Here is a 27,429-nt window from a genome sequence, read left to right as displayed (position 1 = left end):
TTATTTCACACTGTTAAACCTTATATCTTATTTAACCTCAGTAGGGCCCTGACCTTCCCCGTCGCTACCCAACCGAGGTTAGGCTTGGCACTTAGTGAGTACCGCTGTGGTGTACCCATGCCCTTCCTGCGCATGTTTTTCATGTGCAGATCCAGGTACCTTTACTCAGGCTTATCATTCTTGAGGCGAGGCGATTCTACGGGACTTCGAGGTATATCTGCCGCGTCCGCAGACCGAGGAGCCTCTTTCAATTCTTGCATTTAGTGTTTAGCCCTTCTGTACTTTATGTTCTTGATTAGACATTCTGGAGATTAGAGCTATGTAGTATTTTTCTCAGCTTGTGGATCCGTGAGTTTTTGGGTTTTGGGATAGTGTATCAGACTTTGGAAAGTTGTGTGTATATGCCAAGCAGCATTTAAATACTATTTCTTTCAGTTATTCGGCTTTTGATTATTTATTCCGCAAGATTAGTTGTTTTTCTGCATTGTTAGGCTTACCTAGTCGTAGAGACTAGGTGCCGTCACGATCGTTCACGGAGGGCGAACTGGAAGCCCCTTTTGGCCCAATCTGCCTACCCCCAACCCACTAGCCCGTTCAATCGTGGTCGTTGATCATTTTGATCAACGGTCCACGATTATCCTTACCTTAATTAACCCCCCTAAACTACCCAAACCCTTCTTATTCTATCCCTCACTCGCCGTCATCGTCTCCCTCGTCTCAAACTCTCTCTCAACCTAACCCTAACCGTAAAACGCCATCACCGGCGTGAACCCCTCCTATGGTGCTTCTATGTAATCTCTGACCAAACCTGGTCTTCTACACGCCATGGCTCTTCGATTTCTTGGGTCCTTGAGAAGATCTCAAGGGAACCCCAACTGGTTCCGGCTTGAAACTTTGTTTATCAGCCTGTCTCAGGCCATTTTCCGTCTGTGAGTAAGAACTTATTCTTTTTTTATTACGGATCTATGGGTTCTTGACCTATTCTCTCATCTCTACTACTTTTCTGAAAACCCTAGCTCGATACTGTCGATTCTTCTCAGATCTTTACAGATCCGAGATGATTCGAATGTTATTAAGTGATTTCCCTAAAAAAAATCTTTGTTTTAATTGATTATTCCGATTTTTAATCACTCTTCCTAAACTAGGGTTCATCCCAATTTGTTTTTCAAAGGTTTTTCTGACTTCTAAGTGTTTGATTAATTATTCTTTCGTCTTCGTGACTGATTTGTGCAAGAATTGTAAACCCTAGTTGATTCTATGTGGTTCCTTCAATCATTGCTTCGATTTTGGGTATTTTTGTGATACCAGTCATGTTAGTTTACTCTATCTTTTGGACTTAAGCATTTTTTCTTGTTAAATCCAGCATTTTTGTGGTTTTTCCCTAATTAATCTTTGTTAGGGTTCGAACCTGCTTTTCCGGCTATGTTCTATATTTTCTGTGAGGTCTTACTTAGTTTAATCTCTATTTATGGAATTTGAGTAATTCTTTTCGGAAATCAGTATTCCTTTGAAGGTTTTGATGATTACTTTACTCTATAAAGAATCGTGTGCATAGATTTTATTTATTTCCTTGTTTATGACTTTAATTGGTCATCTCTGCCTTAATTGATTGCTCATATAATTTTAGGATTCTTACTGATTCCTTATTTGGTATGATTTGGACTCCTTGCCTTAATTAAACCCCTGTTGTTACCGTTAATCAATTACCCCTAATTAAGGGGGTCTATTCCGAACCCTTTATGTGATTTGATTCTGTAATTCTGTGATTGTCCCTAATTGACTAGCTTCTGATTCTTTTACCTTATTTATTCTACTCCTAAAGTGCTATATATACACTCTTTTTTACCTCTCAACAGACGAACAATTAGTTCAGAAAACACACACACACACGCACACAAAATTCTCTCTTCTCTCTCTGCTACTTGTGCCAACTGCTTGTCTAGACGGCTAAAAGCCAAGGCTAGACTGTGGAACTCTACTTGCTTTACATTCTGCACTTTGCTTCCTTAACTGGTATGTTCCCAGTTCAATTCTGAAACTCAACTCTATCTGCTCCATGTCAATTAATCCATGTCTCCTTCTGCACTAATTTAATGGCTTATGTATTTAATTGCCCTTCTTGTTTACTGCTTTATTCAGCATGCTTAAGTTTTGCCCTCTCTTGTTCAAGTGTGTGATCAGCATGTCTGGGTCTCACTTGTCTTGTTTGATACTTGGCCAGCATGTTTACTTGAGTACCTGTTTATTTCCCTCAACTAGTATGCTCATGTTAGTATCATAGACTCTTAATGTACTTGATTAACACTAAGCGGCATGAATAATTCTGTGTAATAGACTCATGTCCTCGGCATGACTACTCCCATACCCTGTCTCTATGTCTTACTGCCTATTATTATTCTAATTTTCGAGCATGATTCTCTTGCTAACACTTTGAAGTAGTAGTTTTGTGTTTTGGATGTCAATCAGTTACTACTTGTTCTTTGTACTTGTTGGTCTATATGCTTCTCCTCTTATCCATGTTTATGTGTTTCTGATTTGAGCTCTCTATGTCCTCAACCCCCCTGATCCTTGTCTGTAAAGCTGTTTGTCTTCACTTAGAATCAGGTAATAAATGGCTCTGAATCTGGGCACTCTAAGTTTTTTTTTTGATTGTGTATTTTCTCAATACTGTTTTACTATGTTCTTCTAAACTATGTCAAGTACTCTCACTTCTACTCTTTGATTATTTATGTTCTGCCCCTCCAATGTGTGTATTGCCTAGGAATGCATGAGATTCCTCCGAACTCTGTCATACTGGGGCTGGCCCCTCCACACGGCACATAAGCAGTTTCTCTATATAAGAAAGGGTCTTGGTGTGAGCATTGCCCGGGATCCCTGAGGTTCTTAGGGAACTTTGACGCACCAGGATACCCCATTGGATACTATGGCATCTTGTTCTGTTTTGAAGGCCTGGTATTCCCAGGTTCACTTTGGGCCTATTTGAGGCCCCCTATAGCATAGCTTATATTCATTATGTAATTCATTCGTTTCTGGTATGTAATAATAACCTTTGTAAACAGATATTGGGGAATTTAGTAAAAGGGGAGGAATTTCAATATGATTTTTGTGAGGGAAACCGGGTAGAAATCATGCCTTTAGGTTTGCTATGCCTATTGGTATTAGAAATCATGCCATAGGCTTGCTATGTTACTTGCATTAGAAACCATGCCTTAGGATTGTCATGTTTATGATTTTTTGTATACTAGAAAGCCTGTTATAGGCTCATCACTTCATTTTGCTTCTGCATAATCACTTAGAAGTCCTGTTATAATTCTGCCTAATAAAATGACCATTTACTATGTGCATTAAAAATCCTGCTTTAGGACTCTATTTGCTTTCGCTTTAAATCACATATATATCGCCTAAATCAGTAACCATCTCGTCTATAAAGATGTTTAAAAACAGCCCCAACACATAGACACCATGTTATAGGGTAAATATGTATTAAATCAGTTTTGTGATGGCCAACACCTAGACAAGCATGTTTCTAGGACACATTAAAACCCAAACTGTTTGCTTTCCTTTAATCAATTTTGAGAATTCTATTTGCGTTTTTTTAGACAGCATGTTATAGGGCATTACAGCTCCACGCATAGGCAAGCCTGTAGGTAATCAAGGTTTTATAAAAAACTGTAAAAATTGTGCTCTGCTTATTCATGAACTGCCCAGATTCGACAAGTGCTAAAATCAGTAGGCAAATTGATTAGGTTTGACAGTCATATATGTTCTTTGTTGTCGCTTAGACTTTCCCTTTTAAACACCCTAGGAGGGTCTAGAACTGCCTAAGATTAGAGGTCCTAAACACCTACAGGTCCACAAGGAAGGGACGGGTAAAGCACACTTAGAGTTCGTTAGTTAAAACCGCTTATATAAAAGGGGAGGGTAACTGGGTAGTAAAGGATATGATGACCTGTGCGCTAATGCCACGTGTAACCCTTCTATTTGAAGATGGCATGCCGGGTATTGTACAAATGTGATCCTATAGGCCAACAAACCTAGGACTTCCCTTACCTTATTTACATATGTGTGTATAGACTACCTATCTGTTAAACTTCCTTTATTTACATATGTCAAACTTACTTTGCTTGCAAATGGGTGCTTAGATTGCCTATCTGTTAAATGACTAATTCACATAATTGAGTTCGGTCGGGACCCACCATTGTGGACTGCGAGGGGTGCTTAACACCTACCCCTCAAGGTTATTTCGAGCCCTTACCCTAATCTCTGGTAATGCAAACTAGTTATATGATTTAATTTCTCTAGGTGCTCTAACGCACCTTAATCCGTCAGGTGGCGACTCTTCAAATTCAAATACCCAATTCCTAAAAGGAAATGAGTTGTTTCCCCATGAATTTCAAAACACGGATTCTGTGATGTCAAAGGGGGCGCGACAGCATGGCGACTTTGCTGGGGATATTTTAGGCTCTTACCATAACGAACTTGGTTTTGTGAATTAATCCCAAGCATGCTTTATTTTGATATAACCTTTCCCTTCCCCCTTATTTGTATTTAACTGCTTATTTCCAAGTACTTATTGTCGATGCCCCCTTTTTCTTGCGAAATCGGGTTTATGACATTTGGAAGACAACTCGTACCCTTTTGGGAATTGGGTTTAAGAGAAGTGAAGAGTCGCCACCTAATGATTAAAGTGCATTAGGATACTAAGAAGGGTTTTGTTTGGATAACCAGAGATTGGGTGAGGGCTTGAAATTATTCCAAGGGGAAGGTGTTAGGCACCCCTCAGAATCCACTAGTGTGGTTCCCGGCCAAGCTATTGTTGTGACTTCAGGGTACATATAACATATAGAAAATTAAGGCTTCAAATAAGAGCGGATTTTCACATAAAGGTTGCAAATAGATGGAGTGCAAAAGAAACGAAAGAAAAACTGAATTTTGAGAGAAAAAAAATAGTTTGAGAAATTTGAAAATAAATAATGAAATAAACAAGTAAAAAAAAAAGGGGGGGGATCCTAGGTTTATAAATAATATGGATCACCCCACACAACACCCGGTAACCACTTATACACTTGGTGTTATCGCGTGGTCATCATATCCCTATCTACCCTTCCCCACCCCGATAAGGTATTAAACGCGGAATGGTCTCGTTTCACTTATTGCACGCTATTACCCGCCCCAATCCTATCAGTCCCAAAGGCATTTGGGACTACTAATCCTAAAGGGAAAGGGTATAAGGTTTTATAGTTTTAAAGGACAAAATTCTAGGGCGACAATCAAAACACATAGAGCAAATATGGGAAAGGCATTCAAACACATAAGGCTCAACAGACCTCCTTAGATCAGAGAAAGCATATAGTTTAGCATGTCTTGCACGTACTGATTAGGGTCTAAATAAAAGTTAAAAGTTAAAGCAGGCTTATTTATCACATATTTCAAATAAGAAGTCCGAATTAGACCTGCCCGTTGGTTATAGTTAATAAAAACTGTTGCAGTCTATAAATTTTACCCTAAGGCTTGCCTAAGTGATAGACGAAAACCTATAGGCATGATGTCTACAGATTTCAGAAATAAGAAAACGAACTAATTACATGCTAATTTAAAGGGAAGTTGCCAGTTCAAAACGAATTTTAGAAAACACGAGTTCTGCTGTTGGTAACGCATTATTACTGCTAATTTTAGACTCATAAGCGAGTGAGGCTATTCAGATTTGAGTTAGAGCCCCTATAGGCATGCTTTCTATGTGTTTGCCAAGTTAGAACATTGTTATAGACATAGAAGAGTGCAGAAATCCTATAACATAATAAGGTGTTGCATTGTTTTACTTAAGGTCTATAAAGACGTTTGCCTAGTGAAAAGCGGGTATGCAAGAATCAGAAAAGACCTATAGGCATATTCTCTACGTGTGTGTGCAGAAGCTATAAACATAATATCTACATGAAAGTGCAGAATCCCTATAGTCATGATATCTAAACGAGAATGCAGAGTTTCTTATAGACATGATAGCTAAATGAGATGCAGAAATCTTATAGGCGTGATAACTACATGAAAATGCATAAGTCTTATAGGCATGGTAACTATATGAAAGTGCAGAAATCTTATAGGCATGGTAACTATATGAAAGTGCAGAAATCTTATAGGCATGGTAACTATATGAAAGTGAAAAAATCATATAGGCATGGTAACTACATGAAAGTGCAGAAATCTTATAAGCGTGATAACTATATGAAAGTGCAGAAATCTTGTAGGCATGGTAACTATATGAAAAATACTGAAATTAGAGATTCCTATAGGCAAGTTATCTACCCTTTTTATGCATAGTCACCCCTCCCTTTTCACTAAACATCCCCGAAAGTTTATTACAAAGTTATTATAGCCCAGAATGGAATAAGAAAAGCAAAATTACATCAGAAATTAAAAGTACAACCAAGGGGGGCCTAATTCAGGCTCCTTGTCTGAAACATGAGATGAACCAACTCCAAAGATCTGATTTCAAAAGCCTTTCTCTCATTTGGGGTGTGTTAGAGTTCCCTAACAGCCTCATGTGTACTCCGGGCAGTGCTCACACCCAAATACATTACAGGTTTAAGACATAGTGCAGTGTGGAAGGGCCAGCCCTTAGGTGTCCAAGTTCAGAGGGAACTCAAGGTCCCAAAGCAAGGCTCACAAGAGAGGGACAGAACTTAGAAACTAGGAGAGAGTGTAAGTGCAGAAGGGGAAATCTGAAAGGGGAGAGGAAAAGGGAATAACTTAAAATCAGTGCACATAGGGGCATAGGGAAGTGGGGAATTTGCAAGAACACAAGAAGAGTGGGCTGATGGGCATACCTAACCCTCCAGCCTGTTTTAGAGGTTAAGACCTCATTGATTTAGAACCCAGTTCATGGACAACAACTGTTGTTGCCATGCCCTAAGTCACTACTCACAAACACATAGGGGTAATGGGATAGGGAGCAAAGATTCACAGTAGAAACAGGCAATAGAACATAGGCATACTAAGTTAAATATTGAACTCTACATAGACAGTAAAGTAGACATGGATATAAAGACTGTAAGTAAACACATTGGGGTGATGCTGAAAACTAAAATTAGGACATACCAGTTTCAAGGAAACAAGTAAGAAGAGCAGTAGTCTTGTAAAAGCCAAAGCGCAAAGAGGAAGACAGAATACTATGAGTGTGAGTTCAAGAGAGATTGTGAAATTGTGAGGTCTGAAATGTGCTAATCGTGTGTGCTTTGTAAAAAGAGGGGTCGTGTATTTATAGTGTGGAAGTGATGAGGAAATAAGGTAAGAAAATAATTGAAGACTGATTGTAAATCAATCACATAAGACTACCTTTAATTAAGGGATTCAAATTCAAACGGGTATAAAACAATTAAGGAAAGCAATTAATAAAACACTTGTGTAAAGCATGCAATTGAGGGTTAATACATAAAGGTTCTTTAAGGACAAGGTCTCTGAAATACATGGTTTTACAATTTAAGGAAAGAAAATCAATTAACAGCCAAGAAATCACAAGGTCTGAGATTTGGTATGAATGAACCAAGTCAGAAAGATGGAAAAGGTTCTCGCTTAAGGAAAATCAGTAAACAATCAATTAGACCTATTAAAAAGGAATTATGAGTCAATCACTAGTTTGAAAACCTCTTTGAAGAAAGATTTATCACACATATAAAGCATACAGACACGTTTAAACATTAAAGAACTGCCATGCCAATCAGTAGAAGAGTCTACTGTAGAAGAAATTTAAAAGTTCAGAGTTATATGTAAGCAAAGAAGTTCAGACTTAGTTCAAAAGCTCAAAAGTTAGTCTGAGAGAGTCAAGGGTTCTAAAATAGAACCCTAGTTCAATCACATGACAATGCCTCGGCAGAACCCCCAAATTCTAGGGTTTCCACCTTGAATCAAATATAGAGATGAGGAAGAAAGTAGTCGAAACAGGCTCAGGGGTTTCTTTCAGAAACTCATGAGAACACATGCAAACACAGTAGAAAGAGTAGAAGAAACATGCTTAAGAAAGTTTTTTCTCAGAAAAAACCTAAACAAGGATCAGTAGAAGGAAAATATCAAAGAACACAGTAGAAAGGTATAGTATAGCAGGACATAGTAGAAGAAATACCAGAACATAATAGAAAGCACATGCGAACATAATATGGAAAACATGGTAGAAGGAACACAAGCGTGGAGCATATAGAACACAGTAAAGAACATTCAAGAACGGAGTATAAAACTCAGTAAAAGACCATACAAGAACATGGTAAAAGAAAAAGCACAAGAACACAGTAGAAAGCATGCGAGAACATGGTATAGGAAACACAGTGAGATAAACATGTGAGAGCAGGGTATAGAGACACAGTAAGAAAATGAAATATTAGAAAGCACAGAAGAACATGTGTGGTAGAAAGGAAACATATGAGCACAGTAGAGACAAATACACACAAAGAAAGGGAAAAGAAAAGTCGGAGAAACATTTTAAGCATTTCAGAAAACCCTAAATCAAAAAAGAATCGATTTTGAAAGTAATTTTTGAAAGAAAGTGGGGGAAACCATTTGAAAACTCAAGTAGAGCATGGATACACAACAGATCTAAGAAACATCGGAGAAAACCTCGAATAGTTAGGGTTTCAGAAGAACCAAAAAATGAGCAAAGGCTTTAAAAAAAGGTCCGATCTGAGTCGGAGAAGATCAGAATCAGGCTCAGAAGACCAGGATACACCGGAGCAAAGCCGGAGATGGCCGTAGAACCTTGGATCGGTGCAGATCTGAACGAACACATTCGAGTTCAGACCTCGAACCTTCGAGTACCAAGTCTATAAGATCAAAGGGAGGTGAGTTTAAGCCTCTCATGGCCTGAGAAGCCATGGATTCCGGTGGTTTCGAGGTTGGAGACGGTAGGAGGCGATTAGGGTTTTGAGAACATTCGAGAGAGTTTGAGAGAGTGGGGTGTTTAGAGGCGGCTGATAGATGAGGAATGAGGGGATTAGGGTAGTCGTTTGGATTAAAAAGGGCAAGAATGAATAGGGGCCGTTGATCTCAGAGATCAACGGCCAGGATAAGAGGGGATTTGGGTCGGGTAGGTTTTAGTTGGGTCAGGGGCGGGTTAAATCAAAATTGGGTTAGCCCGTTTAAGATTGAAATTGGGTTTTAATTGGGGGTTGATTTGGGCTATAATTGAAATGAAACAGGGCTAGTATTTAAATAGCCAGTTTTTCCCTTTTTATTTTATAAAAATAGTAAGACAATTTCTGGAAACAAACTAAAGGTACTAAATTAATTAATAATATATAAATATTGAAATAAAAATACTGGAACCAATTTCATAATTATAAAATGCTATTAAATCTCAAAATAGGCTAAAATTGCAATTGTATGCAATTTAGCTTTAAAATTACTAAATAAATTTGTAAAAATGCGAAAAAATTACCTTAGATATATTTTGGTATAAATGTGAGAATAAAATAAGTTATTCACCAAAATAGTAATTTGAGGAACAATTATTAGTTTTTGTACTGTCAAAATAGGACAATAAATTGATTTTAAAAAATCCTTTAAAAATTAGGAAAAATACTAAAACATTTGGGCATACTTATATATGCATATGTATGCTATTTTGAAAGTATTTTGCATATATAGAATATACAGGGAAAAATTGGGTATCAACACTTATAATTTCTTTTAATGCCTGAAACTGACTTGTTTCATTGTTTTCCTTTTGTAACTGTCTTTCAATTATTTAAATACCGCATTTATCATTTTTTTTAAAACGTGCCAATACTTGACAACATGCTATTTATTGTTGCATAAATCATGCTCAACATCATATTCCACTTGTGCGTAATCAATCCTATAGCAACGCTTGATGAGTGTTTGCGCTCTTCTTATATATCACCCTTTTAAATTTGGAAAGGCGTATTTGCGGTAAAACTAGTCGATCAGCGGTGCGTTCGACGGATCCGTGTCTTTCCCCCTCAAGTTGTCCGCTTGAGGGTCCCAGTCTAGACCTCTATATAGTAACCTTACTCTGATCAATTGTGCATGCATCATGGTCAAACCTAGCCGGGTTAATATGTTGTCCGCATAATGACCCTTTAAGACAAGCTCCACCTAGAAGTCCATCGGGTTTTCCATAATCCCAATGGACGCAACCACGATTTTGTGAATTAATTTGGAGAAATAAGTGCCAATATGCTAATCATTATTGTATAAATAGACGAACCTGGAGGGGAAAGGGCCTAACCATCTTTTGTTTTGCAGAAATGAGGCACAAAGTCCCCCGGTTCGGCATGGTCAGCAGCGTACCTTCACTTTTGCTATATTGGTGGAGGGATCTTCCTTCAAGTGACCAAAATCAGGTGAAACGAGACCTAGGGAATTTGCCTTCTTTGTTGGATCTTCAGCCAAACAAAATGTTGATCGAGGCTGCCACCATGTTCTGGGACAAAGAAAGGGCTGTGTTCCGCTTCGGAAACATAGAAATGACGCCTCTTTTGGATGAAATAGGGGGATTTGCTGGGCTACCTTGGGATAGCCCTAGTTTATTGGCACCAGAAAATCGCACCACTAGGGGATTTTTGAAGATGATGGGGTTAAAAAAGAATGATGACTTGGAGTGCCTGAACAACTCTTATGTACCTTTCGATTTCCTCTATGAGCGATACGGTCATAGCAGGTCTTACCATATCTTTGATGATGAATTCTCCATCACCTCCTTGGGTTGGATTCATCGTAGGGTCTTTGTGTTCATTGTGTGTTTCTTGGGCATGCTAGTGTTCCCAATCCAAGGGGACAGAATCCACACCAGGCTGGCCATGGTGGCCAAAACTATGATGGACAGGATCAAGGGGCGGACATATACCATTGTCCCTATGATCATCGCAGATATGTACCGGGCCTTGGAACGCTGTCAGAAGGGGTTCAGATTTTTCGAGAGATGCAATTTGCTGCTGCAAGTCTGGCTTCTAGAACATCTCCAAAGGGGTCAATACCGTCAAGAGTTTCCACGAAGATCGTTGAATGATCATATAACCTTCCACCATCCCAAGAAAATGACATATATTCCGGACATGTTTGCTCAACCAAAGGACGCTATAGGATGGGAGCATTTTATCAACAATCTGACTGAGGACCAGGTTCAATGGATGTTCGAATGGTTCCCTACCAATGAGTTCATCATCAGATCCAGGGATGGTCCACACTTGGTACTGATTGGATTAAGGGGAATATACCCTTACTCTCCCCTCAGGGTTATAAGACAGGCAGGCAGGAGACAAGTCGTACCACGAGTCGCAAAGATGAGTCACTTTATAGCCGATTTTCAAGGTGACACCATCCCATATAAGAATGAAGCACAACATATGTGGCGCTTGAATATTATCGTACCATCGAGCCGGATCGATATCATGCGGGTCATACATACTTTTACCCCTCATTGTTAGATGATAACATAGCGGGGATCTTCGAGCCAAGGGTTGGTCCAGGAAACAGGGTTATAGACGAAGTTGCCGAAGCACGGGTAAAGTACAACAAATTGCGCAAGAGAATTCGTGAGCCTAAGCCGAGCATATGAAGCAGCATAAGGCCGACATGGAAATGATCAATGAGTGGAAAGAAAGGTCTGTTAAATCCAGCGAAAGGCTGGAATATTTGGAGTATAGTCTGATGGAATTGGAAGGGAAAATGAGGAAGAGAGTCACTCATTGCCAGAACGCTGAGGGAAACGAAGGAGGGCATTTGGCAAGGGCATTCTTACTGCTAAACCTGCGCGAACTGGGGGAATTGATCGACAAGAGCATCCAGTCTGGAGAAGGTCCTTCTAGGACCAAATAGATTAGGTTTACATGCTTTCTAAATGTAATAAGGCCAAGTGCCATTAGTGACATTATCTTATTTAGTATCATTTTGGGTCGTCTATTTTTACATTAATGAAATGAGGCAATTATTGGCACTAAATTTCTCCAAATCTATTTTTCGCTAGGCCTACCTCGGGTACAACGGGGCTCCATAATTAGGACGCGAATTCATACTCCCCCGATATGTGTTTAAATACTGTAAATTTTTCAGAATCATTACTGACTTGGATACCTTTTGTTTTTCTTTCTTTCTTTTGATTATTCGCATTCCCCAAAGGTTGGTTCGTGCATACTGGCATCATCAGCTTATAACACAAGATCCAGGGGCCCTCCACCTTCTCCTCCTCCTAGTCCACCAAAAGGCAAGGGAAAAGCAAAAATGGAAGACTTGAACGACACCAGAAAAGAAAACAACACACAGGTTGAACATGCAGAAACTTCTGATGGTCGGGGTACTCAGGCCCCAAATGAAGCAGTCTCACGGCTCGAACAGAAAATACTGGAACTCCAGGGTGAGCTTGAGCATGTTCGGAATGTGGCAAACTTGTCCTTTTCACTTAGCGTCCGCGACATCATTCATCCAAACACTCAGAACCCCGCACCACCTCAAAATACACCCAACAAGTGCCCATAAAATCCACCCATACCTCACCATTATACAACTCCCCCACAAAATCAAACTATCCCACCACAATACCAGCCAAACGCCTACCATACTCCACCAAATACTCCACCAGTCATTCCTGAACCTCAAAATCCCACTAATGATCACCACTATACTCAGATTCCAGGTCACCAAACACAACCCTATATATGTGGAGACCCTACCTCACTCCACTCAACCTATCTCCTATGCACCAGAATCTATTGAGAAGGACATGCTCATTAAGAACCTGGCCGAGGAGCTAAAGAAATTGACCAGCCGAGTTCAAGGCGTACAAGGAGGCAAGGGGATAGAAGATCTGAACTATGAATACCTATGCATACAGTCGGATGTAGAACTGCCAGAGGGTTACAAACCTCCCAAGTTCGAGATGCTTGACGGCACAGGTGATCCCAGGGTTAATCTAAGGGCCTATTGTGACAAGCTTGTCGAGGTCGGAAAAGATGAAAACATCCGAATGAAACTTTTTATGAGGAGTCTTACGGGAGATGCCTTGTCCTGGTACATCAGCCAGGATCCTAAGAAATGGTCCAACTGGGTGAGTATGGCATATGATTTCATGGACCGATTCAGGTTCAACACAGAGAATGCACCAGATGTCTTCTACATTCAGAACCTCAAAAAGAAGCCCACTAAAACTTTTCGCGAGTATGCTACTCGTTGGAGGTCAGAAGCGACCAATGTCAAGCAAGTATTGGACAAGGAACAGATGAACAAGTTCTTCGTCAGAGCACAGGATCCGAAGTACTATGAAAGGTTAATGGTTATTGAAAACCATAAGTTCTCTGATATCATCAAACTTGGTGAAAAGATCGGAGAAGGCATCAAGAGCGGGATGGTAACGAACTTTGAGGCATTACAGGCCACTAATAAAGCATTATAGTCAGGAGGTATATCTAAGAAGAAGGACGTGGGAGCAGTAATGGTCGCCCAAGGACCCAAAACTCCATTCGTATACCGAACCTCTCCACCTACATATAAAGCACCTCCACCCACATATCGAGCACCTCCACCCGCATATCAAGCACCTCCACCTACATATCAACCCTCGCCCCCCAGATACTCCCAACCAGCCACTGCCTATCATACCTATAATTCCCAACCATCTCACTTTCAGTCACCTCCAACTCGTCAAAATTACCCAAGACCGCGACCTAATTTGGACCGCAGACCACCCAAACAATACACTGCCATTGCTGAACCCATCGACCAGCTATATGAAAGGTTGAAGGTTGCTGGTTACGTCACTCCTATCCTTGATGTGGCCACGGAGAACTCATCCCAATGGGTTAACCCGAATAAGACTTGTGCATACCATTCCGGTATAAAAGGGCACACCATTGACGAATGTCGCACATTGAAGGACAAAATCCAGACTTTGATTGACAACAAGATCATCCAGGAAAAGGAGGCTACACCTAATGTCCGTAATAACCCCCGCCCAGATCATAGGGGTGAATGTGTTAAGGTGATAGAGATTGATGAAGAATGGGATCCGGAGGGATCAATCGGACTTGTCATAGAGGGTGACGATCCCAAGAAACCCGCAGTCACTCTCAACCCCATAATAGTGCAGGTACAACCGTCAGTGGAGATCGAGGTAACTGCATTAATCCCATTTGAAGTTGAAGTAGCACCCCCTGCAGTTGCACCTATTCCATTTGAGGTGAAAGTAGCCACACCATTACAGTGACAGTATCAACCACACCGCCTTATAGCACCGAGGCTGTACCATAGGATTATGTGGCCAAAGCTAGAAGAAAAGGAAAAACCAAGATGGGGGAATCTCGTGCTGCACAAGGAATGACTAGGGCTGGAAGGGTCTATACACCCGAGCATTTGGGAGAGTCCAGTAAACAGGACTCTAACAGACCTCCCGTTATTGAAATAGGTCCAGATGACCTCTGGAGGAAATTGCAAGCCAGGGAGTATTCAGTCATCGATCATCTGAACAAGACTCCTGCTCAAATATCTATCATGTCACTGCTATAGAATTCAGAAGCACACAGGAACGCTCTGATGAAAGTATTGAACGAAGCATATGTGCCCAATAACATCACAAGCGGAGAAATGGCTAACATGGTGGGACAGGTATTGGAAAGTCACAAAATCACTTTCCATGAGGATGAGTTGCCACCTGAGGGTTTGAATCACAATAAGGCGTGCAATGCGAAGACTACTCCATTACCAGGGTCCTGATTAATGGAGGATCCAGTCTCAATATTCGCCCATTAACAACACTGAAGAGGTTGGGCAAAGGCCTATACGAGATACGAGAAGGGACCATGAACGTAAAGGCATTTGATGGGTCCCAAAGGGCAACCATCGGGGAAATTAATCTCTGTCTGCAAATGGGGCCTACATGGTTTGATGTCGAGTTTCAGGTGCTGGACATATCTGCATCCTACAATTTGCTGTTGGGACGACCATGGATACACGCCGCTGGGGCTGTTGCATCAGCTTTGCATCAGGCAGTGATATTTGAGTAGAACCATCAGGAGGTGATTATCTACGGAGACGGGAGCAACCCCATTTACACCCATCAGACTATTCCGATAGTCGAGAACAGGAGAAAGCTAGGCGGAGAAACTTATCATCACATCGAGCGTGTTAATGCAATCGACAAAGATAAGTGGTGGGATGGCAAGATAGAACGCATGATGAACTGGGGAGGGTATGAGCCTGGCAAGGGTCTTGGTAAAAACCTTCAAGGCATCACCAAGCCAATACAGCCAAAGTGCCATGGTACCACTTTTGGGCTGGGGTATCAATACACCGGGCAAGAATACAATGATTGGTCACCACCATGGCGAGGTATGTACTACATTGGAGCAACCTATACCGCACTTGAGTCAGACTTTCCAACAGGCCGACATCATATGGGGATCAGAGGAGGAAGAGGCACTGGCAGCCTTAAGGAACCTGTTCTTGGAGGATGAGGACATGGACTGTTGTGTAATTGTTGAGGAGGAGGAAGAGGAAGGCCCTACCATCCAGCTGTGGAGAGAGGATCATTCCTCAAGAATTGGACTGTCAGACCATCCAGGGCCCGACGAGTCCCGGAGTAGCGAGGCTGAACAACATTATTTCGTTTATTTTCTAAGAAAATGATTTCCCTTTTTGGAATTTCGTTTTAAATAATATTTCCAATGCTTCGAAACGTTGTTTAAATTATCAAAAATCACTTTCATGCTTCAATGAATCAATATTTATTATTACTATTTTTCTCTCATATCTTTATCTATACATCATTACCATTTCATGTCTCGATGAACCAACAACTTTGACATGTAATAAGACGACGCAACAAAAGGATAGTGATTCGGAAGAAGAAGATGTCATACCCGAGGAAATTGTCAGAGAAGTAGAATACTTTGAGAACAAGCCCAAGTCCAACCTGGACGAAACAGAAATAATCAACTTGGGAGACTCCGAAACTGTCAAGGAAACCCGTATCAGCATCCACCCGTCGCCATCAGAAAAAGAAGAGTACACACAGTTCTTGAAAGAGTATGAGGACATCTTTGCATGGTCATACGATGATATGACCAGGTTAAGTACATCCATTATGGCTCACAAGTTGCCCACAAACCCAGCATGTCCACCAGTAAAACAGAAACTCAGGAAGTTCAAGCCTGACATGAGTATGAAAATCAAGGGGGAGGTTACTAAGCAAATCAAGGCCAAGGTCCTCAGGGTAGTTGAATACCCAACTTGGCTAGCCAACGTCGTGCCAGTTCCAAAAAAGGATGGGAAGGTCAGGGTCTGCGTTGATTATCGGGATCTCAACAGGGCCAGCCCAAAGGATGGTTTCCCGCTTCCAAACATACACATCCTAATTAAAAATTGTGCCAAGCATGAGCTCCAGTCGTTTGTGGATTGTTTTGCCGGTTACCATCAGATCTGGATGGACGAAGAGGATGCTGAGAAAACGGCTTTCATTACACCATGGGGAGTATACTATTATAAGATGATGCCATTCTGTCTAAAGAATGCTGGGGCCACGTACCTGTGGGCTATGACTACCATTTTTCATGACATGATACATAAGGAGATCGAAGTGTATATGGATGACGTCATCAGCAAATCCAAGAAAGCCACAGATCATATAGCCAATTTGAGGAAGTTTTTCAACAGACTGAGGAGATACAACCTGAAACTAAACCCTGCAAAATGTGCATACGGGGTTCCTACCAGAAAGTTACTTGGGTTCATTATCAGCCGCCGAGGGATAGAATTGGACCTGTCAAAAGTCAAAGCCATCCAGGAGCTACCGCCGCCGAAGAGTAAGAAAGATGTAATGAATTTTCTAGGACGGCTAAACTACATCAGCCGCTTCATAGTCCAGTCTAAAGTTATATGTGAGCCAATTTTCAAGATGTTAAAGAAGGACGCTACAACCAGTTGGACTGAGGATTGTCAAAAGGCTTTCGACAAGATCAAGGAGTACTTATCAACACCACCAGTCTTGGTCCCGCCAGAGCCAGGTAGACCCTTTCTACTCTACCTTGCAGTGCTAGATGGAGCCTTCGGCTGCGTTTTGGGGCAGCACGACGAGACAGGGAGAAAGGAACAAGCTATTTATTACCTGAGTAAAAAGTTCACTCCATATGAAGCGCGGTACTCTCTATTGGAACGTACCTGCTGCGCTCTGACCTGGATAGCTCAGAAGTTGAGGCATTAATTTTGTGCCTACACAACGTACCTCATATCAAGGATGGATCCCTTGAAATATATCTTTCAGAAACCCATGTCCAATGGCAAGCTGGCTAAGTGGCAAATCTTGTTGAGCGAGTTCGACATTGTTTATGTGACTCAGAAAACAGTCAAGGGACAAGCACTGGCAGATCATCATGTTGAGAACCCCGTGGAAGGAGAATACGAACCCCCAAAAAGTATTTCCTAATGAAGAGGTGTTATTCATAGGAGAAGATATTGCTGAGTCCTACGACGGTTGGAGAATGTTCTTCGACGGAGCGGCAAATTTCAAGGGATTCGGCATTGGAGCTATTTTGGTATCAGAAACTGGCCAACATTATCCGGTATCTGCTAAACTCAGATTTCCCTGCACCAACAACATGGCAGAGTATGAAGCCTGCATACTAGGGCTCAACATGGCCATCGACATAAATGTTCAAGAGCTGCTGGTAATCGGTGATTTAGATTTGCTTGTGCACCAGGTACAAGGAGAATGGGCCAGCAAGAATTCCAAGCTATTGCCATATTTGCACCATGTGCAGGAATTGAGAAAGAGGTTCACGAAGATAGAGTTTCGGCATGTTCCCAGGTTACAGAACGAGTTTGCCGATGCATTGGCCACCTTGTCATCCATGATACAGCATCCCGACAAGAACTTCACCGATCCCATCCCAGTAAGGATCCACAGTCAAGCGGCGTATTCTGCCCATATTGAAGAAGAAACAGATAGGAAGCCTTGGTTTCACGATATCAAAGCATATTTGGCAAAAGGAGAATATTCGGAGCATGCTACTCATACTCAGAAACGTACCCTTTGGAGGTTGTCCAATAATTTCTTCCACAGCGGAGGAACCTTGTACAAAGGAACTCCTAATTTGGGATTGCTAAGGTGTGTCGACGCAAAAGAAGATTCTAAGCTAATTGAGGAGATACATGCTGGAACTTGTGGCCCGCATATGATTGGTTTTGTCTTGGCCAACAAGATACTTAGAGCCGGTTATTTCTAGATGACCCTGGAGACAGATTGCGTCCAGTATGTCCGAAAATGCTACCAATGTCAAGTGCATGCCGATATAATAAAAAGTGCCGCCAAATGAGCTCAATGCAACAAGCTCGCCTTGGCCATTCGCCGCCTGGGGGATGGATGTCATTAGTCCAATCGAGCCTACCACCTCAAATGGGCATCAGTTCATCTTAGTAGCTATTGATTACTTTACCAAATAGGTCGAAGCAACATCATACAAAGTAGTAACTAAGAAGGTCGTAGAAGATTTTTTCTATGAACGGATTGATTGCCAGTTCGGAGTTCCAGAATCAATCATCACTGACAATGCCTCCAATCTCAACAGTGATTTGATGAAGACAATGTGTGAGACTTTCAAAATCAAGCACAAGAATCCCACAGCCTATAGACCTCAGATGAACGGAGTTGTAGAAGCCGCTAACAAGAATATCAAGAAGATATTGAGAAAGATGGTAGAAAAGCACAAACAATGGCATTAGTGTTATTGGGATATCGTACCACTGTCCGCACATCAACCGAGGCAACTCCCTACTTACTGGTTTATGGTACTGAAGCTGTTATTCTCGCTGAAGTGGAGATCCCTTCTCTAATAATCATACAAGAAGCTGAGCTCAGTGATGCAGAATGGATAAGGAGTCGTTATGAGCAGCTAGCCCTCATAGAGGGAAAAAGGATGAATGCAGTGTGTCATGGGCAACTCTATCAGAACAGAATGTCCAGAGCTTTCAACAAACGAGTCAAGCAGAGACAGTTCACACCAGGGCAACTGGTGTTGAAGAAGATCTTTCCGCATCAGGATGAAGCCAAAGGGAAATTCTCTCCCAACTGGCAAGGCCCTTACATGGTTCATAGAGTATTGACAGGAAGAGCTCTCATACATGTAGAAATGGACGGAGAATTCTGGCCAAAACCGATCAACTCAGATGCAGTCAAGCGATACTATGTGTAACTATTTATGTTTTCACAAAATGATGTAAATTAAACTGCGCTCGACCTGATTCCCGTTTAAGAGGGGATACGTAGGAAGCCTTGTGGGTTCGGTCACAATTTAGTAAAAATCTTGTTTTCCCCACAACCAGAAACTGGGGTAGAATTTTGAGGAGGACCCTCAAGATTCCGGAGCAAGTCCAGCCAACGCCATCATATGCCAGAAAGTAAGAAGTCAATCAGAAACTGGGGCAGAATTTTGAGGAGGACCCTCAAAATTCTGAAGCAATTTTAGCCGATCGCAGCATGTGCAGCAGTTAGACGTGTCCATCTAACTGGGGCAAAATTTTGAAGAGGGCCCTCAAAATTCTATAGCTTGAGAGGTTGCGATGACTCGAATCGTGTCACAGTCACTGGTTCATCCAACCAATTTCTAAAATAATATATTTCTATTATGTCTTTGAAATTATGCATGCTTGCTTGTAAAATGACTCCGTTTAGCCACGATACCCCAAATATTTGAACAGGACCTGCGAACCAAGCAAAGCAAGCCAAGCAAGCCCACAGAGGCACAAACCAACCTCCCCCCCCCCTACAGAACTCACGATTTTTCTTTGGATGCAGGAGCAAAGAATATACATGCCTCCAAGTCACAATCTCCATAACAGCCGTGACGCTGAAATCTATTACTGGCAAAGAAAACCCTGCTATCACCTGCTATTTATTCTATTTTTGCATGGGACTAAGCCCTGTCCCAAATCCTATATGAGGCTAAGCCCTGCCTCCATATCTGCATAAGGCTGAGCACTGCCTTCCATTTGCATGGGACTAAGCCCTTTCCCGAATCTTGCATGAGACTAAGCTCTGTCTCCATTTGCATGAGGCTAAACCCTGCCTCCATATCTACATGAGGCTAAGCCCTGCCTCCATTTTTGCATAAGTCTAAGCATTGCCTTCCATTTGCATGGAACTAAGCCCTGTCCCGAATCTTGCATGAGACTAAGCTCTGTCTCCATCTACATGAGGCTAAGCCCTGCCTCCATATCTGCATAAGGCTAAGCCCTGCCTCTATTTTGCATAAGGCTAAGCTCTGCCTTCCATCTGCATGGGACTAAGCCATGTCCCGAATCTTGCATGAGGCTAAGCTCTGCCTCCTATTTGCATAAGGCCAATCATCGCCTTTATTAGCATCATATTATTGCATCTCATGGGCTGAAATATCGCCAACTTGTCCAAAGGCGTCATAGTCCAAAGGCATCATACTCATAGCCTGAAGACACCATGCCATGGCCTGAGGATCTCTCAAATTTGCATATCATTATTCAAAGGCGTCATGGTTCGGAGGCACCATTTTCATGGCCCAAGAACATCATTTCATAGCCTACAAATTCCTCATTGAACAATTCATGGCCCAGGACATCATGGTCTAAAGACGTCATTCTCAATCGTCTGAAGACAACTTTCATAGTTTGAACGAAATCTGCGTCATGTTTAAATTTCCGCACAAATATATGCTCGTAGTATCTCTTTACTTGCAGGTGACCCGATAAGCAACCGCTACCCCAAAAGGAGCAATCCCGCTCTGATCCCTTCAAACTATCTCAAACCTGACCTCTCACCACAACCATTCTTCACCTATTCTCCGTTCTTGCGATGACTTCATCAGTATATTCCGCCGATGAATCTGAAACTACACATGGCCTGATTCCTGTAAAACCAGGGGTATGTAGGCAGCTCAAAGACCAGAGTCCGGCCTCTATTTTTCAAAAGCATCCCATTCGGTCAAAATTGACCATCATTTCTTCACCTGAAAATTCTTTCATCCTTCCCGGGTAAAGAGGGGCAGCTGTTAATACCCAATTTTTCCCAATAATACTTTTTAAGTGCATATATACCTTCAAAACTATGCATTAACATCAATTGATATTTTTCATAATTTCTACATTATTAAATTAATTCATTCCAGTATTTTATTTATATAAATAATTGCAAAATTGCATCACAAAAGATCTTACAACATTTCATGATCCAATTTTTGCTATTTATAGTCATATTAAGTTCAAATTATATCACAAATGGCCAGATTTACACTTTTTGATTACAATTGCAATAACATTGCAATTATAGCCCATGTGTACATTATTGCATTACTTTACCAGAAAATGGTTCATTGTATTTTTAAAATATTGAGTAATCATATAAAAACATTTCTACGCATGAAAATTATTTTTATAATCAGTTAATTATTTTATAAAATATTTTTTATAAATTATTTGGGCAATTAACAAATAGCCCCTTTTATTTCAGACCTGACCTCTTTAAAACCAGCCCAAAACCCTTTTTAAAATGAGCCCAAGCCCTTTTTGGCCCAATCTGCCTACCCCCGACCCACTAGCCTGTTCAATCGTGGTCGTTGATCATTTTGATCAACGCTCCACGATTATCCTTACCTTAATTAACCCTCCTAAACTACCCAAACCCTTCTCATTCTTTCCCTCACCCGCCGTCATCATCTCCCTCGTCTTAAACTCCGTCTCCACCTAACCCTAACCCTAAAATGTCGTCACCGGCGTGAACCCCTCCTGTGGTGCTTCTATGTCTTCTCCGACCAGATCTGGCCTTCTACACGCCATGGCTCTTCGATTTCTTAGGTCCTTGAGAAGATCTCAAGGGAACCCCAACTGGTTCCGATTTGAAGCTTTGTTTATTAGCCTGTCTCAGACCATTTTCTGTATGTGAGTAAGAACTTCTTCTTGTTTTATTACAGATCTATGGGTTCTTGACCTATTCTCTCATCTCTACTACTTTTCTGAAAACCCTAGCTCGATACTGTCGATTCTTCTCAGATCTTTACAAATCTGAGATGGTTCGAGTGTTATTAAGTGATTTCCCTAAAAAAGTCTTTGTTTTAATTGATTATTCCGATTTTTAATCACTCTTCCTAAACTAGGGTTCATCCCAAGTTGTTTTTCAAAGGTTTTTCTGACTTCTAAGTGTTTGATTAATTATTCTTTCGTCTTCGTGACTGATTTGTGCAAGAATTGTAAACCCTAGTTGATTCTATGTGGTTCCTTCAATCATTGCTTCGATTTTGGGTATTTTTGTGATACCAGTCATGTTAGTTTACTCTATCTTTTGGACTTAAACATTTTTTCTCGTTAAATCCAGTATTTTTGTGGTTTTTCCCTAATTAATCTTTGTTAGGGTTCGAACTTGCTTTTTCGGCTAAGTTCTATATTTTCTGTGAGATCTTACTTAGTTTAATCTCTATTTATGGAATTTGAGTAATTCTTTCCGAAAATCAGTATTCTTTTGAAGGTTTTGTTGATTACTTTACTCTATTAAGATTCGTGTGCATAGATTTTATTTATTTCCCTGTTTATGACTTTAATTGGTCATCTCTGTCTTAATTGATTGCTCGTATAATTTTAGGATTCTTACTGATTCCTTATTTGGTATTATTTGGACTCATTGCCTTAATTAAACCCCTATTGTTACCATTAATAAATTACCCCTAATTAAGGGGGTCTATTCCGAACCCCTTTATGTGATTTGATTCTGTAATTCTGTGATTGTCCCTAATTGACTGGCTTCTGATTCTTTTACCTTATTTGTTCTACTCCTAAAGTGATATATATACACTCTTGTTTTACCTATTAACAGACGAACAATTAGTTCAAAAAACACACACACACACACACACAATTCTCTCTTCTCTCTCTGCTACTTGTGCTAACTGCTTGTCTAGCCGGCTGAAAGCCAAGGCTAGACTGTGGAACTCTACTTGCTTTACATTCTGCACTTTGCTTCCTTAACTGGTATGTTCCCAGTTCAATTCTGAAACTCAACTCTATGTGCTCCATGTATGTTAATCCACGTCTCCTTGTGCACTAATTTAATGGCTTATGTATTTAATTGATCTTCTTGTTTACTGCTTTATTCAGAATGCTTACGTTTTGCCCTCTCTTGTTCAAGTGTGTAATCAGCATGTCTGGGTCTCACATGTCTTGTTTGATACTTGGCTAGCATGTTTACTTGAGTACCTGTTTATTTCCCTCAACTAGTATGCTCATGTTAGTATCATAGACTCCTAATGTACTTGATTAACACTAAGCGGCATCACTAATTCTGTGTAATAGACTCCTGTCCTCAGCATGACTACTCTCATACCCTGTCTCTATGTCTTACTACCTATTACTATTGTAATTTTCGAGCATGATTCCCTTGCTAACAATTTGAAGTAGTAGTTTTGTGTTCTGGATGTCAATCAGTTACTACTTGTTCTTTGTACTTACTGGTCTATATGCTTCTCCTCTTATCCATGTTTATGTGTTTCTGATTTGAGCTCTCTATGTCCCCAACCCCCCTGATCCTTGTCTGTAAAGCTGTTTGTCTTCACTTAGAATCATGTAATAAGTGGCTCTGAATCTGGGCACTCTAAGTTTTTATTGTGATTGTGTATTTTCTCAGAATTGCTTCCAAAACTGTTTTACTCTTGGCATTTTTTCTAAAACTGTGTCTATTCCTGAAAACCTTTTCACTCCTGAAAGTTTTACTTCAATACTGTTTTACTAAGTTCTTCCAAACTATGTCAACCACTCTCACTTCTACGCTTAGATTATTTAAGTCCTGCCCCTCCAGTGTGTGTACTGCCTAGGAATCCATGAGATTCCTCTGAACTCTGGCACACAGGGGTTGGCCCCTCCACACTGCACATAACCAGTTTCTTTATTTAAGAAAGGGTCTTGGTGTTAGCATTGCCCGGGATCCCTGAGGTCCTTAGGGAACTTTGATGCACCAGGATACCCCATTGGATACTAGGGCATCTTGGTCTATTTTGAAGGCCTGGTATTCCCAGGCTCACTTTGGACCTATTTGAGGCCTGCTATAGCATAGCTTATATTCATTATGTAATTCATTCATTTCTGGTCTGTAATAATTACCTTTGTAAACAGATATTGGGGAATTTAGTAAAAGGGGAGGGATTCCTATATGATTTTTGTGAGAAAAACCGGGTAGAAATCATGCCTTTAGGTTTGCTATGGCTATTGGTATTAGAAACCATGCCATAGGACTGTTATGTTACTTGCATTAGAAATCATGCCTTAGGATTGTCATGTTTACTATTTTTTGCATACTAGAAAGCCTGTTACATGCTCATCACTTCATTCTACTTCTGCATAATCACTTAGAAATCCTGTTATAATTCTGCCTAATAAAAGGACCATTCTCTATGTGCATTAGAAATCCTGCTTTAGGACTGTATTTGCATTCGCTTTAAATCACGTCTATATCGCCTAAATCAGTAACCATCTCGTCTATAAAGATGTTTAAAAACAACCCCAACACATAGACACCATGTTATAGGGTAAATATGTATGAAATCAGTTTTGTGATGGCCAGCACCTAGACAAGCATGTTTCTAGGACGTATTAAAATCCAAATTGTTTGCTTTCCTTTAATCAATTTCGAGAATTCTGTTTGCGTTTTTTTATACAGCATTTTATAGGGCATTACAGCTCCACGCCTGGGCGAGCCTATAGGTAATCAAGGTTTTACAAAAAACTGTAAAAATTGTGCTATGCTTATTCGTGAACTGCCCAGATTCAACAGGTGCTAAAATCAGTAGGCAAACTGATCAGGTTTATGCTACTTCGCTCTAAAACAATGCTGCATATTCTCTGTTTGTCGTGCTCACCTAGATATCCTGTTCTAGGACCTTTCTGAAATTCTTTGAAATCTGTTGTTTGAGACGTGCTAATTATCTGTTTATGTGTGGAGGTAAACATGAGCCCCCTTAATTATTTTCTTATTTGACAGTCATATATGTTCTTTGTTGTCGCTTAGACTTTCCCTTTTAACCACCTTAGGAGGGTCTAGAACTACCTAAGATTAGAGGTCCTAAACACCTACAGATCCACAAGGAAGGGACGGGTAAAGCACGCTTAGAGTTCGTTAATTAAAACCGCTTATATAACTGCTAAGGGTAGGGTAACTGGGTAGTAAAGGATATGATGACATGTGCGTTAATGCCACGTGTAACCCCTCTATTTGAGGAAGGCTTGCCGGGTATTGTACAGATGTGATCCTATAGGCCAACAAACCTAGGACTTGCCTCACCTTATTTACATATGTGTGTATAGACTACCTATCTGTTAAACTTCCTTTATTTACATATGTCAAACTTCCTTTGCTTGGAAATGGGTGCTTAGACTGCCTATCTGTTAAATGACTAATTCACATAATTGAGTTCGGCCAAGACCCACGGTTGTGGACCGCAAGGGGTGCCTAACACCTTCCCCTCAAGGTTATTTCGAGCCCTTACCCTAATCTCTGGTAATGCAAACTAGTTATATGAGTTAATTGCTCTATGTGCCCTAAGGCACCTTAATCCGTTAGGTGGCGACTCTTCAAATTCAAATACGCAATTCCCAAAAGAAAATGAGTTGTTTCCCCATGAATGTCGAAACCCGGACTCCGCGAGGAAAAAGGTGGCGCGACAGCATCAAAAGTGAATCTTTGAAAAATATCTTGCAAATCAAACGGTGTGCCTTGTTCTGCAAAAGTATCAAGAATTGGCCGGAGCCCTTTCTCAATAGTATCCCACATGTTGCTCTCTAACAATGTTTGGAACTTGGCATGGCTCATTAAAGACATGGTGGTCTTCCTATGAATCTCCCATAATTCGGAATCAACATTGAAGATTCCATTTCCTAAAATATCGAATATTTTTTGGAATTCAAGACCCTTTGTATAGTTTGAGAAATTTTTACTAAGGACGTGGTGGATATTTGCAGGATCACTAGTAATTAACATATTTAAATTGGTAAGCACAGGATCATAGAACTCAAATGTGCCCCCAGTTTCTACAAGAATAGAAGTTGCAAAACCATGGACACGATGAGCATTTCGAATAAGCCCAGGTAACATTCCAACGAGAGGCCAATTTGTTGATGCTGAGCTTTTGCACCATCTTTTTGTAAGGTGCCACCATGTAGAATAAGTGAAACACATGATAATAATCTATAGAGAAAGAGAAAATTCAAGGACATCCATTGGATCGAGGTTTTTTTCTTCTTTTAAACTAGCTTTCGTTCTCTTTGTGTTTTGTAGGACACTTTCCACTCACTATTTAAAGCCCCACAAGATCGAGTAATGGAAAGTATTGTGTCAATGTCACTAGCTTAAAAGTAATATATGGCTGAAAGTGCCTTAAGTTATATCTACGGTATATAAAGGTATACATCTTAATGAAGAAGATAAGAACGTGGGAATCTGGCTTGGAGTAGTACATCTCACTCATAGAGGATAAGTTAGATATAAGTTCATTCATTTCATATTGATATCAGCTGGACCCTTGTGGAAAATCTCTAACCGGGAAAGAATGTTTATTATGTTTATAATTTAACGGCAGAATAGCCTAAATTGCATCTATACTTGTGCCACTTTGTCATTCCGGTTCCTGTATTCATTGAAGTTTCATCAAGACACCTGAACTCAATCAAAACATGTATTTTAAACCCCTTCAGCATTACGTGTTGGTCACTCGCGTGACGTGGAGAAAATATCATGTCCGCATCAGATAAATCAATGCCACATCTTTATTAATTTAAAAATTAATTTTTAATAATATTTCAAATCCTTCCCCGTCTTCCTATGTTGTCGACAACCCTTATCAGTGGGAAACAACTGGAAAATCGGAGTCGCCTCCACCGTTTTGCTCATTTTGCTCCTTTCTGAGCACAATCTTAAACCCCAATTCATATACATAAAACTCTTCAATTTTGATTTAAAAAAAATTATCTTGCTTCATCTCCTTACTCTCACTATTTCAGGTAAAATTCAGATTACCATTATAATCTTAGAATTTACAGAGACACAAAAAGGGGCAACAACCAGCGAGCAGTGTACCATCACCAGAAACAAAGGACTACAACGATGAAAGTATTTCACTGCCGACCACCACAAAGCAAAACCAGATCACTTGAAAATATTCACTAGCGGACTCCACCACCTATTTCTCCACTCACCAGACTCCTTTGGAAAACCCATGACCACAATGGACTGATGAACACGAAAATTACTTAGCCATAGCTTGTTGATATCTTTAAAAACTTTAACCCCGTTAACTAATCTGTTTATTTAGCTTCCCTAAAAGAAAATTTTTCTCCTTTTTATACTATTAATTTTGTTGCTAACTATCCACAAAGGACAGAGGGGTGGGGGATGTGGGGGGGGGGGGGGGTTACTATAGGAAAGAGGGGGCAGAAGAA

General features: G+C 40.6%; 1 pseudogene; it reads right to left on the bottom strand.

Moving 5' to 3' along the window:
* Window positions 1–26,170, bottom strand: part of LOC109233644 — a 34,731-nt pseudogene extending 8,561 nt beyond the window's left edge.

The sequence above is a fragment of the Nicotiana attenuata genome, chromosome 10 (genome assembly GCF_001879085.1).
Source record: "Nicotiana attenuata strain UT chromosome 10, NIATTr2, whole genome shotgun sequence".
NCBI classification, from domain to species: Eukaryota; Viridiplantae; Streptophyta; class Magnoliopsida; order Solanales; family Solanaceae; genus Nicotiana; species Nicotiana attenuata.
Note: the sequence above shows the minus strand (reverse complement) of the source record. Positions and strands in the feature narration are given on the sequence as shown.